The following is a 13,854-nucleotide window of genomic DNA, read 5'->3' on the forward strand; positions in this document are numbered from 1 at the left end:
CGCAGCATGATGTGCTATTGTTTCCGGAAAAACCACAGACATCCCAACGAAAAGCAGACGGAACCCATTGAAGTCAATGGACTCAGTCTGCGGTATCCGTGGTGCGATGGAACCGTCGCTTTCCGGGTTTCCCTTGTTTCGCTTCTTTGACAGAGCAGAACAACAGAAACCCACAACGCAGATGTGAACATAGCCGAACGGATACAAACAAAAGGCATATCTGTTTGCCTCCATCCTCCATGGACTTCAATGTTAAAAAAAAACACAGAAAAACGTTCCAGCCAGGACGGGATGTCTATTCACAATCCCGACACTTCGCTAACGTTTCTGTGGTACTTACAGCAGAGCAAAGCGTAATCTCGCTGTAACCTGTTATTTACAGCGTGATCTCGCGAGATTACGCTTTGCTCTGCTGTAAGTACCACAGAAACGTTAGCGAAGTGTCGGGATTGTGAATAGACATCCCGTCCTGGCTGGAAGGAATGTCTATTCACTGTCTAAACACTTCAGTAACGTTAATATGTCAGTATAAGGGTATGTTCACACACACTAATTACGGACGTAATTCGGGCATTTTTGCCCCGAATTACGTCCGAAAAATGCGGCTTGAAAGCGTTGACAAACATCTGCCCATTGAAAGCAATGGGCTGACGTTTGTCTGTTCACACGAGGCGTATATTTACGCGCCGCTGTCAAATGATGGCGCGTAAATAGATGCCCGCGTCAAAGAAGTGACCTGTCACTTCTTGGGGCGTAATTGGAGCCGTTATTCATTGACTCCAATGAAAAGCAGCGCCAATTACGTCCGTAATGGACGCGGCGTTCAAGCGCCTGCACATGCCGTTAAGGCTGAAATTACGGGGATGTTTTCTCCTGAAAACATCCCCGTAATTTCAGCCGTTACGGACGCTGTCGTGTGAACATACCCTAAGACAGCACATCGTGAACAACGCAGTGTCACTATGTGCTGACCAAATGAATGATGTACGATGCGGATTGGTCACTGATTGGTCAGCGTCATACACTCCTCTGTACAACGCCCACTTGGTCTAAAGTAAAAACACGCCCAGTTGGGCATTAAGAAAGTCATTAGCATAAATCTAAAATCGCTCATAACTTGGTAAAATTTGATTGTTTTTCTAAATAAAAAGCACTGCTGTCACCTACATTATAGCGCCCCCTTATGTAGGAGATAGGACACTTATTATGTGGTGACAGAGCAGCTTTAAATCAATGGGTAGTTTGATGGAAATGTTTATGTCAGTTCTTCTGTTTCTGTGACAGAGCAGAAGAACGGAAATGCACAACGCAGACGTGAACAAAGCCGAAAAGATTGGATAAGATTAAAGGAAATGTTTTGTATCATTCAAAAACTTTATTGCGCATGTTTTACTTATTAAATAATCCTAATCGCATGACATCCCATACAGCGTTCATATGATCTCACATTCTGGTAACCACAGAATCCTGTGCTTGTTCCCTACATTCCATGTTGCCTAGTCTGTGTATAGTGCTATAGCTATAGTGTAAGTCCAGGAAAACAGTAATTGTTTTATATTTATTTGGCGGGGGTTGTGACAGCGTAAAACTAAAGCATTTACCAAAAGACTACAATATTCACGTATCACGTACATTTGTATACATACATATAATATGTAAAGTTGTTAGAAAAAAAGCCAGTCAAAATATAGTATAGAACTACAATTCCCAGCAGTGGTGCACTTTGGGAGCCGTAGTTCCAACCAATTTTACACTATCGAGGTCAAATGCAATTATATTTGTCCCCATTTCCCTGTAAACCCCACATTCATTCACGCCTGAAGTGTAGCGTCTCCTGCATTGGCCAAAGAATTATTTTATTGACTGGTCACTTCACAAGGCAGCGGACGGGCCCAGTTCACACACAGCTTTATCCAGCAGATGACAGCTCCAGTCTCATGGCTATAGTGTCAGCAACATATACTGCGGTGACAACCACGTACCTTTTATGACTTTAACGGTTTGTCAGCCGGGGTCCAGTTATGTCTTGCATAGGAATAACGCTGCATCTTGACCGCTAGTACCTTTATTACAGACCCTGGCAGGGAGACTGTGCCAAGAAGCAGATTGAGGGGGAGAAGCTAAGAGGATTGGAGCAGAGTTGGGCACACACTGGTTACAGAGCCATAGGGATGCGCGCACACACCACATGTTACATGGACTAGCAGGGCTTCCCAGCACACACAGACTGCCTGTAGACACAGATGAATTAATGATACAGAAAATAAAAGAAATGCTGCTTCCGCTTGTGAGATAATGTGCCAGTGTGACTGAGCTCATTGGGAGACATGGCTCCCACCTCCTACATCTGCCTCTAGATTCACATTACAGGGTGCAGGCGCTGGAGGAAGGACTGGGGGTGGGGAGGAACACTCAACTGCTGCTGCCTTATGTAATCAAGCCTGCCTGACAGCAAATAACTGGTTAAATGCAGCTCGCCTACACCAGGGGGCTGGGATCACTTTTAGGGTCGATTCACACGCGGCAGATATTGTTGCAGAAATTTCTGACTGAAAATCAGTTCCATTCATCTGGAACTTGCAGAAATCCATGTGCTTGCTGCAGGAACAACCCCATGCAGATGAATGGAACAGATTTTCAGTGGCAGAAATTTCTGCAACAAAAGCTGCCATGTGTGAATCCACCCTCAGGCCGGGTTCCCACGTAGCGTAAACGCTGCAGAATTTCCGCAACGGAATTCTGTGCGGAAATTCCGCAGCGTTTACAGTAGCAGCAAAGTGGATGAGACGTAATAAATCTCATGCCGTCACTGAGGAAAAAAAACGCAGCGTAAAACGTTAATAACTTCACATGCGGTGCGGAATTTAATTCCACAGCGTGTCAATTTATGCTGCGTTTTTGTTCATTTTCCGTTGCGGGTTTTCCCCATTGCCCTCTTTCTTCATGCAGTCCGGCCTCCTGGGATGACGTTGCGTCTCATGTGGCCGCTGCAGCCAATCACAGGCTGCAGCGTCACATGGCCTGAAACGTCATCCAGGGAGGCCGGAGCGGACATCAGAGGAGGGAGGGGGAAAGTATGAACTGCTTTCCTCCGCAGCGGAATTTCCGTCCGAAAAATCGCACCATAATGTGATGCGATTTTTCTGATAGAATGTCTTGCGGGTTCCAGGTCGGACACGCTGCGTGATTTTTACGCAGTGTATCCGTCCCGTGGGAACACAGCCTAAGAGCTTGTCCACACGTAGCGGAATTGATGCGTATTTTCCGTCCAGATTTGCGGTTGGAAAATACGCAGAATACGGTAGCAGCAAAGTGGGTGAGATTTAACAAAGCTCATCCCCACACTGCATAAAATCTCCGAGCAGAAATTGACCTGCGGTGCGTATTTTAAGGACTGCAGCATGTCAATCCCTGCTGCGGAAAGTGGACAGAATTGCTGCGTTTTTAGGAGATATCACCGTCTACCAGCATTGAAAAAAACGCCGCAAAATCTGCACCATTGCAGAAAAAAACAAAAAAAAAAAACAGGAAATGGTGCCGTTTTTCCGCAGCGGAATTAGGGCTTGTCCACACACAACGGAATTGTTGCAGAAAATTTCCGTTGAAAGTCAAAGGCTTTCCTCCGCTGTGAAAACGCACCATTTCCTGCGGTTTTTACTGATGAAAATGGTGCGTAAATTGCTGCGGTTTTCCCAATGTTAGGAGATGGAAAGGTCTCCTCTGAAAAACGCAGCAATTCTGGATACTTTCCGCAGCAGGAATTGACATGCTGTGGTCCGAAAAATACGCACCCCAGGTCAATTTCAACTCTGAAATTTTACGCAGCGTGTGGATGGGATTTGTTAAATCTCATCCACTAAGCTGCTACTGTATTCTGCTGCGTTGTTTCTGGCTGGAAAAAACGCACCAATTCCGTGGCGTGTGGACGAGCCCTTACTGCTACCTTCTGCGGCAATTCCGTTACACGTGGACAAGCCCTAACACATCTTCCGCCTACCACAGAGAATACATTAGGTGCAGCAGGTGGTAATTCTGATCTGAAGGAGAGGTACATTTTGCATTCATTGTGCCTTATATTCAAGAAATACTATAAAAATAAAAATAAATCCTATAAGATTTAAAAAACATCCATCTAAAAAGGTGGCGATGAAGGAGCAGTCACAAATCCTGAACACACTTCTGTGCTCCTTGTTAGCTTCATCACCGAGCACATCATGGATCATTTTTCCCTCCCCCAATGTATGACTAAGTGGCAACTAGCGAGGCTGCTCCAGTGTGAGTAGAAGCCTCCGCCATCAGTATTCAGAGCAGTGACGTATTCAGAACAGTTTCTGTGTCATTGTCACTTCATGCAAGCAAACTACCTATGGCACCCTAAAAAAAAAAAAATCATCATTTATATGCATTTCTATTTTTACTATAATATTTCGGACCAATATCTTCTGAACATGGAAAAAAAAAAAAAAAAAAGATTTTTAATGACCAGGCCATTTTGCGCGTTAATGAGCAAGGATTATTTTTTGTTTTTTCATGGTCGCATTCCACGAGTCGTAACTTTTTTTTATTCCGTCGACATAGCCGTATAAGGGCTTGTTTTTTGCGGGACGAGTTGTATTTTGTAATTGCGCCATTTTTAGATGCTTACAATATATTGATTAACTTTTATTAACTTTATTTTAGGAGAGAATTGAAAATAAGCAGCTATTCCAGCATTGATTTTTCACGTTATAAATTTACGCCGTTTACTATGCAGCGTAAATAACATGTTAACTTTATTCTATGGGTCGGCACGATTACGGGGATACCAAATATGTAAAGGTTTTATATGTTTTTCCTACGTTTGCACAATAAAAACCCTTTTAGAAAAAAATTACTTGTTTTTGCGTCGCCGCATTCCAAGAGCTGTAATTTTTTTATTTTTCCGTCAATGTGGCCGTATGTGGGCTTGATTTTTGCAGGACAAGGTGTCGTTTTCATTAGTACTATTTTGGGGTACATAGGACTTATAGCTTAACTTTTATTTAATTTTTTTATGGGGGGAATGGGAGAAAAGAGAGAATTTTGCCTGTGCACATACCCTCCCAAGGCCAATTTCTCCACAGGAGAGTCGTCTAGCAACGGCTTATTTCCCTTTCATTATTTAAATAAAATGCTGTCTCGTCTGACAATGCCCAAACAGTGAAAGGGTTAATGGTAAAGTTTTTGGTGGTCTAGGGCAATGAAAGTGTTAATAGTAAAGTCCTTGGTGGTCTAAGGTAGTAAAGGAGTTCATGGTAAAGTCCCCTGTGGTCCAAGGCAATGAAGGTTTACATGCTATACTCTCGGGGTGCTCCTCTGGGCCAAGCCCTCGGGTAATTGGCCAGGTTGCCACCCCCTATTACCAGCCTTGTATGTCCTACAGATCACATTTCAGCAGCCCCTTGAGATAAGGCTACGAACATATTTACCAGCTACATGAAAATCTGACACATAAACCCACAGGCCTATCTAGCAAGTTATTACCAGGAGAAAACAAGGACTTTCTATCGACTCCTAAACCTGCTCAATAACAAATAAATGACAAGTGGGTGTGAACACGGTATTCACACCCAAGTGAAGCTACATAAAAACGTTAAGGTTATTACAAAGGTATCCAAATTGGAGGGTGTGCTTAGTACGGTAAATGTCTCACCCAACCCTCATATTAGTATCATAGATTGTTTTAGTCACTCAGAAACCACAAGTCAGCCGGCCACGGGGCAAGTAAAACAAGAAGTGCAGTGCTGGACATAAATACAGGTTAGGCCTCATGCACACGACCGTGCTCGTAATTACGACTCGTAATTACGAGCACGGCCGTTCACGGGCGGCCGGACGCTTTTGCGAGCCGTGCTGCCATTATAAAGTATAGCAGCACGGCCCGTAAAATGAAAAAATAGAACATGTTCTATTTTTTTAACGGCACGGGCACCTTCCCGTGAGAAAACGGGAAGGTACCCATGGCTAACAGAAGTCTATGGGCCCGTTATTGCGCGTCGTAATTACGACCCGCAATAACGGGTGTTTTTACGGTCGTGTGCATGAGGCCTTATGGAAGAATATTAAACCTGATGTCCGGTATTAAGGGATTGTCTCATTACAGATACAGGCTGATTTTGCCCAAGGTGCATTACAACTTTGAATTAGGCCTTATTCACACGAACGTGTTTAACGTCCGTGATACGCGCGTGAAAATCACACGCGTCGCATGGACCTATGTTAGTGAATGGGGCTGTTCAGACATTCAGTGTTTTTCACGCAGCGTGTGTCCGCTGCGTAAAACTCACGACATGTCCTATACTTGGCCATTTTTCGCGCATCACGCACACATTGAAGTCAATGGGTGCGTGAAAATCGCGCACGGCAAACGGAAGCACTTCCGTGTGTCGCGCGTGATTCGCGCAACAGTAGATAAAGAAATGAAGGAGAAAATAAAAGCACTTCCTTCATTTCTTTTTCTAAACATCAAAACCGCGTGTCATAAGGATGGCATATGCGTGAAAATCACACAGCCACGCAGCAAACACTGATGACACACGGAACTGCAACGCGTTCATGTGAATAAGGCCTTAGATAGGGGTTTTGGGAGATTTGATTTACACAACATGTCTACCGCCTTCAAGGTGTAAAATATTTTTTACTGTGACACAAACAATATCTGACATTTTTTAATGTGCATAAGTATTCACCCCCTGAAAGTCAACACTTTTGGCCTGGTTCACACGTAGCATAAATACTGCATTTCGTGGAGGAAAATCTGCAGCATGATACAGTAGCAGCAAAGTGGATGAGATTTGAACAAATCTCATCCATACGCAGCATAAATGATAAGCGGGGGGAAAAAAACGCTCCGAAATAGACCAGCATGTCACTTGTGTAAGCGCTGCATTTTTGTTGTGGGTATTCACCATTGAATTCAAAGGGGAGAGGAAACCGGCAACAAATAGCAGATTCTGCGATTTTTTTCAGCGTAAATTTTTTTTCTTCTACTCACCCAGAATTCTGTGCTTCTTAGTCCAGGCTGGCCTCCTGGGATGACGTTTCATCCCATGTGACCGCTGCAGCCAATCACAGGCTGTAGCGGTCACATGGGATGAAATGTCATCCCAGGAGGCCATTGCTACGGGTATGAAACTTTTTTTTTATTTTTTTTAATTACCTGTAGTTTTCCGCACTTTTTTTGGCCGGCATTCCCTGCGGCGACCAGGGCGGATACGCTGTGTGCTTTTACGCTGCGTATCTGCCCTGTGTGAACATATCATTAAACAGGTTATCCGGAATATTTATTTTTTTCTCGTAGGGGCTGGAAATTAAAAAACAATACCGAGCGGGACTGAGTGGTGACTAATCGTATTTCTGACAAAATGCCAAAAATACAACACAACCGCTGGGCCCTTTGATTGGCTGTAGCGATCACATGCTATGTGAATGTAAACAACCACCAGGAGGGCTGCCGATGCTGGATCGCCGGCTGCTAGGATACATAAGTATTGATTTTTGGTTTATTTATGTCATTTCCAGTCCCTACTAAAAAATGTTCACATCCCCAATAACCGCTTCCTCGCCTCAGCCATTTTTCGGATTTTCACTTTTGTTTTTTCATCCCCAGTTCCAGTGGCCATAACTTTTTCATTTTTCCATCGATATAGCCATATGAGGGCTTGTATTTTGCGAAACGAGTTGCATTTTTTTACGGCATTATTTATTTCACCATATAATGTACTGAGAAACTGGAAAAAATTCTTAGATGGGTGGAATGGGAAAAAAGCAATTCCTCCATTGTTTTTTGGGTTTCGTTTTTACAACGTTCAAAGTAAAAATCTCATGTTAACCTTATTCTGCGGGTCAATACGTTTACAGCGATACCATTTTTTTTAATGTTTTACTACTTTTACAAAGGAAAAACTAAAATTGTTAAAAATAAAATGTATTTATGTCGCCATATTCCTAGAGCAAAAACTTTTTTATTTTTCAATCGATCGAGCGGTATAAGGGCATATTTTTGTGTGGCAAGCCGTAGTTTCTATTCGTACCATTTTGGGGCACATGAGATGTTTTGATCACTTTTTATTAAAAAAATTTGTGGGCGATGAGGTGACCAAAAAACAGCGATTCAGGCTTTTTGTTTTTTTACATTTATAGTGTTAACCATGCATGTTAAATAAATTTAAATTGGAATAGTTTGGACTTTTATCGACGTGGTGATACCAGTTATGTTCATTTATTTTTAGACATTGCTTTTGGGGGAAAATGGGAAAAGGCTTTCTTTTTTCTTTAGCATGTTCAAACCTAATCCACTTTGCCATTACTGTATTCAGCTACAAATTTTCCAAACGCAAATTGACAGAAAATTTACAGAAAATCCTCTACGTGTAAACGTAGCCATAGTGACATCACTTAACATGGGCTTGTTCTGTGATGACATAGACTGTGTTCTCATACGTAGTGACTTTAGCTAAAAAGATTCTCAAATGCACAAGCATAAATTACTTACATATTATAGCCATATTAAAAAAAAAAAAGTCAAATAAAAGCCTGGCAGATAATAAAGGTTCTCCTGCTCCGTGCCAGTGTCAGAAACTGGCAGATATCAGTCTGCTAGGGTGGCACATCCAGTACAATATATGAGCACAGGAACCAGACAGGTGGCAGATTTTACACAACTTTACTTCAGAAATGAAATGAGTGTCTGTGGGTTATACAGTGACACTATATCCGTCTCTGCTAATATCCACATATCACAGTCACCGGCTGGCTTCTCCTCAGCTCCCACCTGCCACATCCGTGAGGACAGTCCCAGCAGTTCTCAGCCACTCCTGTAGCTGTCTCAGTCTCCACAGTTCTCTAAATTCTACCCTCTTTCCAGACTTTCCATTCAGGGGGCTCTCTTCAGACTCTCCTCTCATGACTTTCTCTTTATACTCTCCTCATGAGTTTCTCTGTAGTCTCTCTTTATACTCTCCTCTCTATAGCCTCTCTTTATACTCTCCTCTCATGAGTTTCTCTGTAGTCTCTCTTTATACTCTCCTCTCATGAGTCTCTCCCCTCATGAGTCTCTCTTTATACTCTCCTCTCATGAGTTTCTCTGTAGTCTCTCCTCTCATGAGTCTCTCCTCTCTATAGCCTCGCTTTATACTCTCCTCATGAGTCTCTCTGTAGTCTCTCTTTATACTCTCCTCTCTATAGCCTCTCTTTATACTCTCCTCTCATGAGTTTCTCTGTAGTCTCTCTTTATACTCTCCTCTCATGAGTCTCTCCCCTCATGAGTCTCTCCCCTCATGAGTCTCTCTTTATACTCTCCTCTCATGAGTTTCTCTGTAGTCTCTTTATACTCTCCTCTCATGAGTTTCTCTGTAGTCTCTCTTTATACTCTCCTCTCATGAGTCTCTCCCCTCATGAGTCTCTCTTTATACTCTCCTCTCATGAGTTTCTCTGTAGTCTCTCCTCTCATGAGTCTCTCCTCTCTATAGCCTCGCTTTATACTCTCCTCATGAGTCTCTCTGTAGTCTCTCTTTATACTCTCCTCTCTATAGCCTCTCTTTATACTCTCCTCTCATGAGTTTCTCTGTAGTCTCTCTTTATACTCTCCTCTCATGAGTCTCTCCCCTCATGAGTCTCTCTTTATACTCTCCTCATGAGTTTCTCTGTAGTCTCTCTTTATACTCTCCTCTCATGAGTTTCTCTGTAGTCTCTCTTTATACTCTCCTCTCATGAGTCTCTCCCCTCATGAGTCTCTCTTTATACTCTCCTCTCATGAGTCTCTCTTTATACTCTCCTCTCATGAGTCTCTTTATACTCTCCTCTCATGAGTCTCTCTTTATACTCTCCTCTCATGAGTCTCTCTTTATACTCTCCTCTCATGAGTCTCTTTATACTCTCCTCTCATCAGTCTCTTTATACTCTCCTCTCATGAGTCTCTCTTTATACTCTCCTCTCTATAGCCTCTCTTTATACTCTCCTCTCATGAGTCTCTTTATACTCTCCTCTCTATAGCCTCTCTTTATACTCTCCTCTCATGAGTTTCTCTGTAGTCTCTCTTTATACTCTCCTCTCTATAGCCTCTCTTTATACTCTCCTCTCATGAGTTTCTCTGCAGTCTCTCCTTCACTCTCTTGTCTGCTTCTTCTTCCTTTCTAGAACTTTCCTCAGTCTGCTATGCTGGGCTTTCTGGGCATGCTCAGTACAATCTGTCAAATTACTCATTAGTAAAAATAAATATAACTAGATAACAGTAATAACAAACTAGTTACATCATAAGCATAGTACAGCAGAATACAGGTTACACAGACTACAATCACTTATCCCAGCCATGTTCACCGCTCTTACATGCTCTTTAACCTAGAGATTTACAGCGCAAATAGCCTAGAAAATACACATTTTCACCCACTTTATGAATGACAGCAGAAATGAGCATTACCCATTCACTTGCATTTTACTGCAGAGTCTGCGCTAGATTTTCGATGTAAAAAATCAACAGCAAATGTGACCAGTGTGAACATCCCCTAAAAGATTTATTCATCCACTGAAGTGGAGTACCTGCTGCACAAGGGGGCCTGGGGAGCGGTCCCAAGTAGCGGTGCCCGCAAGCAGTGGGCATAGTTTCCAGAGTGTCAGCAGAGCCACATACACTTCATTCTTCATCTGATCAGGTGTGATGTTAGCACGCATGTGTAATACCCCATGAAGTGCCATTTATGCGGCTGAGATGGCAACCTGTTTGGTGAGGTTGTTAAATTGCTAGTTCATGGCCGCACGTTGTTGGTAAAATGGCTGTTTGACTACAAAATCATGAGGCCATTAATGAATTCACTTTTTATGGGCGCACATTTTTGCACGTAAACAGGCGTTTTACCGGCACCAACAAACGGCCTTGAACAAGCAATTTGACAACTGCACCGCTGCTACGTGGGACATAATGAACCAATCTATCCTTATATTCTGTTTAACATATAAATTAGGGAGAGGATTTATAATCTGGTGACAGAGCCTCTTTTAGTGCCCTATCTCCTACATAATCTGATTGGCGCTGTAATGTAGATAAGTGTTTTTTATTTTGAAAAATGATAATTTTTTAGCAAGTTATGAGCAATTTTAGATTTATGCTAATTAGTTTCTTAAAGCCCAACTGGGTGGTTTTTTTAACTTTGGTCAGCGTCATACACTTCTCTTTACAACGCCCACTTGGTCAAAAGTTAAAAAAACGCCCAGTTGGGCATTAAGAAACTAATTAGATATAAATCTAAAATTGCTCATAACTTGCTCAAAAATGATAGTTTTCACAAAAAACAAACAAACTGTGGTTATCTACATTACAGGACCGATCAGATTATATAGGAGATAGGGCATTTATAATCTGGTGACAGAGCCTCTTTAAAGAGAAAAAACTGGAACACAACGTAAATTGACTAGTATAACACACACACACACACACACACACACACACACACACACACACACACACACACTAAACAGAGTGAACAGCGCAGATATTATACCCATTATTATAATATATCCATTAACTCTTTGGGCCTTAAAGGATATTAAACCTTTGAAGACTTGTCGCGTGCTGAAACCTGAATCGTCAGGTGAGCTGGACTGCTGAGTTTGGTCACAACGGAACCTGCGTGTCTCTACCACGCAGGATCAAGCTGTTATCGATCACATCTATCATGGTTTACAGTGCGGTAAATATTACATGCTTACTTTATTATATGGGTCATTACAATTGCAGCAGTACCAAATGCCGTTGTCCCTCTAGAGCACTTGAAGTAGTGATAGTTTCTATAATGCTTTGGAATACATGATGCTAGTGGCCAAGCTCCCTGCAGTGTGTTTGGTCCGGGAAATGCGGTCGACATACGGACCATATATCACAGACCAAACACGCTCGTGTGTGGGAGGCCTAAGAGACGAAATAGCCGGGATCTAAATCATCTCCGATCCCGGCCGTTACAGCCAGAACCCGGCTGTTAATCACCACTGGGTCTGCGCGATCGCCATGACGTACATGTATGGCATGGTGCTTTAAATACAGGGAATTCCATGATGTAAATGTTCTTTTCATCCTATTTAGCCATCTCTTAAATTTTAGATGGTCAGTGGGAAAGCAGATCTCCCAAAATCAGTGTAAATACAGCTTTAGGTCCCATGCATACAAGCGTGTGAATTTCAGCCCGTAATACAGTGCGCAACACAGAACCATAATGTGCAACATATTGTGGACTGCTTAGTTTTGTGTGATGTTCCATTTCACAGACCAAATTTTTAACAGAACTCAATCCAATATATTTTATTAGATAGACTTTTTTGTTTTTCAGACTCCGGTGGTATGCATTGTCCCATTGAACTGCAACACTGTTCTCGATATCAGTGTGCATGTGGCGTTTGTCAGATTAATTTTTGGGGGACAACCAAATGTACAGTGGATTGTCATACATAGGTCTGAACAACAGACCTGCCGAGTTATTACATTATTTTTTAATTTAAAATCCCTTTATGGGGCCAAGAAATAAAAAAAATAAAAAAAAACGTTTACCGAAGGATGACACAAAACCTATACGTCCCCCCACATATTTGCAATCCCAATAATTGCCACAACACGTACTATAAATCTACACACTTATTTTAGGTCAGCAATGAACAAAGCAAAATCATGGCGAAAGCTTTTTTTTTTTTTTTTTTTTGCTTGTGCCAAGTAAATTAAATTAATAAAAATGAATCACCAACACATAGGTATTCCAATATGGTATATGCAGAAATGACATTGTCCTGCAAAAAGCAAAACCCTCATATTACTACGCTGATCCAAAAAGAAAAGCTTTCCGAATTCCAGCGATTAAAAAAATAAATTAATTGAAAAGTTGTTTGGTCTTGAAGCAGTTAAAAAGGTCAAATGAATCACTTGCTAATACAACGCTAATAATTTTAATATTAAACAATATGCCCCTGATCTGCAAATCTCACGAACCAATGCAAGTAATCCAGCCATAGAGATGCTGCGTCCATTGGTCAGTAGACAGTTATGTGACCACAGAGTCCAATGGCGCACACCTGCTCAGCGGAAAAGATTTATAATGGGAGTGGTAAAATTCCTTTATTAGTGCACTATGCAATTAGAGGGAACGCCACTACGCTAATTTGCTTATGTAGAATGGAAAACATTGCGAATTGAAGAAATAAGTGTCCAGAATATTATACCTCTTTCACGCTAGAATTCTAGCATAAAGTTCACACAGGGCAGATTCTCTGCATGAATTTACACTACTTTTCCCCCCCGATGGCCGCAGGAAATTCCGGGCGAAGAACCGCATGAAACTGCAGTTGTTCGCCAGGAATGTCTGCTGCGGAAACCGGCAGTATATAGGCTGCAGCGGCGATCACGTGGGAGGAAACGTCATCTCAGGAGGCTGGCCAGGAGGAAGAAACACAGACTTATGGGTAAGTAGAAGATTATTATTTTTTGCTGTCTTTTCACCGCAAAAAAATGCAACTGATATTTGTTGTGGGTTTTATCTCCCCATTGAGTTCAACGAGAAAAACTCGCAACAAATAATCAGCGTTTACGCAAATACAATGGATTTGCTGCGGAACAAAATTCTGCATCGCATGTCAATTTCTGAGTGTTTATTCCGCTCAATATATACGCAGCGTTTGGATGAGATTTGTTCTCTCTCATCCACGCGCAGAATTTACGCAACGCGTGAACGGACCCTAAAGTTAATCATTTAAAGAGGCTCTGTCACCACATTATAAGTGCCCTGTCTCCTACATAATGAGATCGGCGCTGTAATGTAGGTGACAGTAGTGTTTTTTTATTTAGAAAAACAATCTATTTTC

General features: G+C 42.1%; 1 protein-coding gene across 3 annotated transcripts in view; it reads right to left on the minus strand.

Moving 5' to 3' along the window:
• NCOA2 (nuclear receptor coactivator 2) overlaps positions 1–13,854 on the minus strand; it is a 212,934-nt gene that overhangs the window by 121,031 nt on the left and 78,049 nt on the right. The window contains exon 1 of one of the 3 annotated variants that reach the window (XM_075826134.1): positions 1,983–2,080. The exons of the other annotated variants lie outside the window; for them this stretch is intronic. The gene's annotated coding sequence lies outside the window, so the exon portion shown is untranslated. Of the gene's footprint in view, positions 1–1,982; positions 2,081–13,854 lie in introns of those variants that run through there. 3 annotated transcript variants of the gene reach the window in all.

This window comes from Rhinoderma darwinii, chromosome 5 (assembly GCF_050947455.1).
Source record: "Rhinoderma darwinii isolate aRhiDar2 chromosome 5, aRhiDar2.hap1, whole genome shotgun sequence".
Classification (NCBI taxonomy): domain Eukaryota; kingdom Metazoa; phylum Chordata; class Amphibia; order Anura; family Rhinodermatidae; genus Rhinoderma; species Rhinoderma darwinii.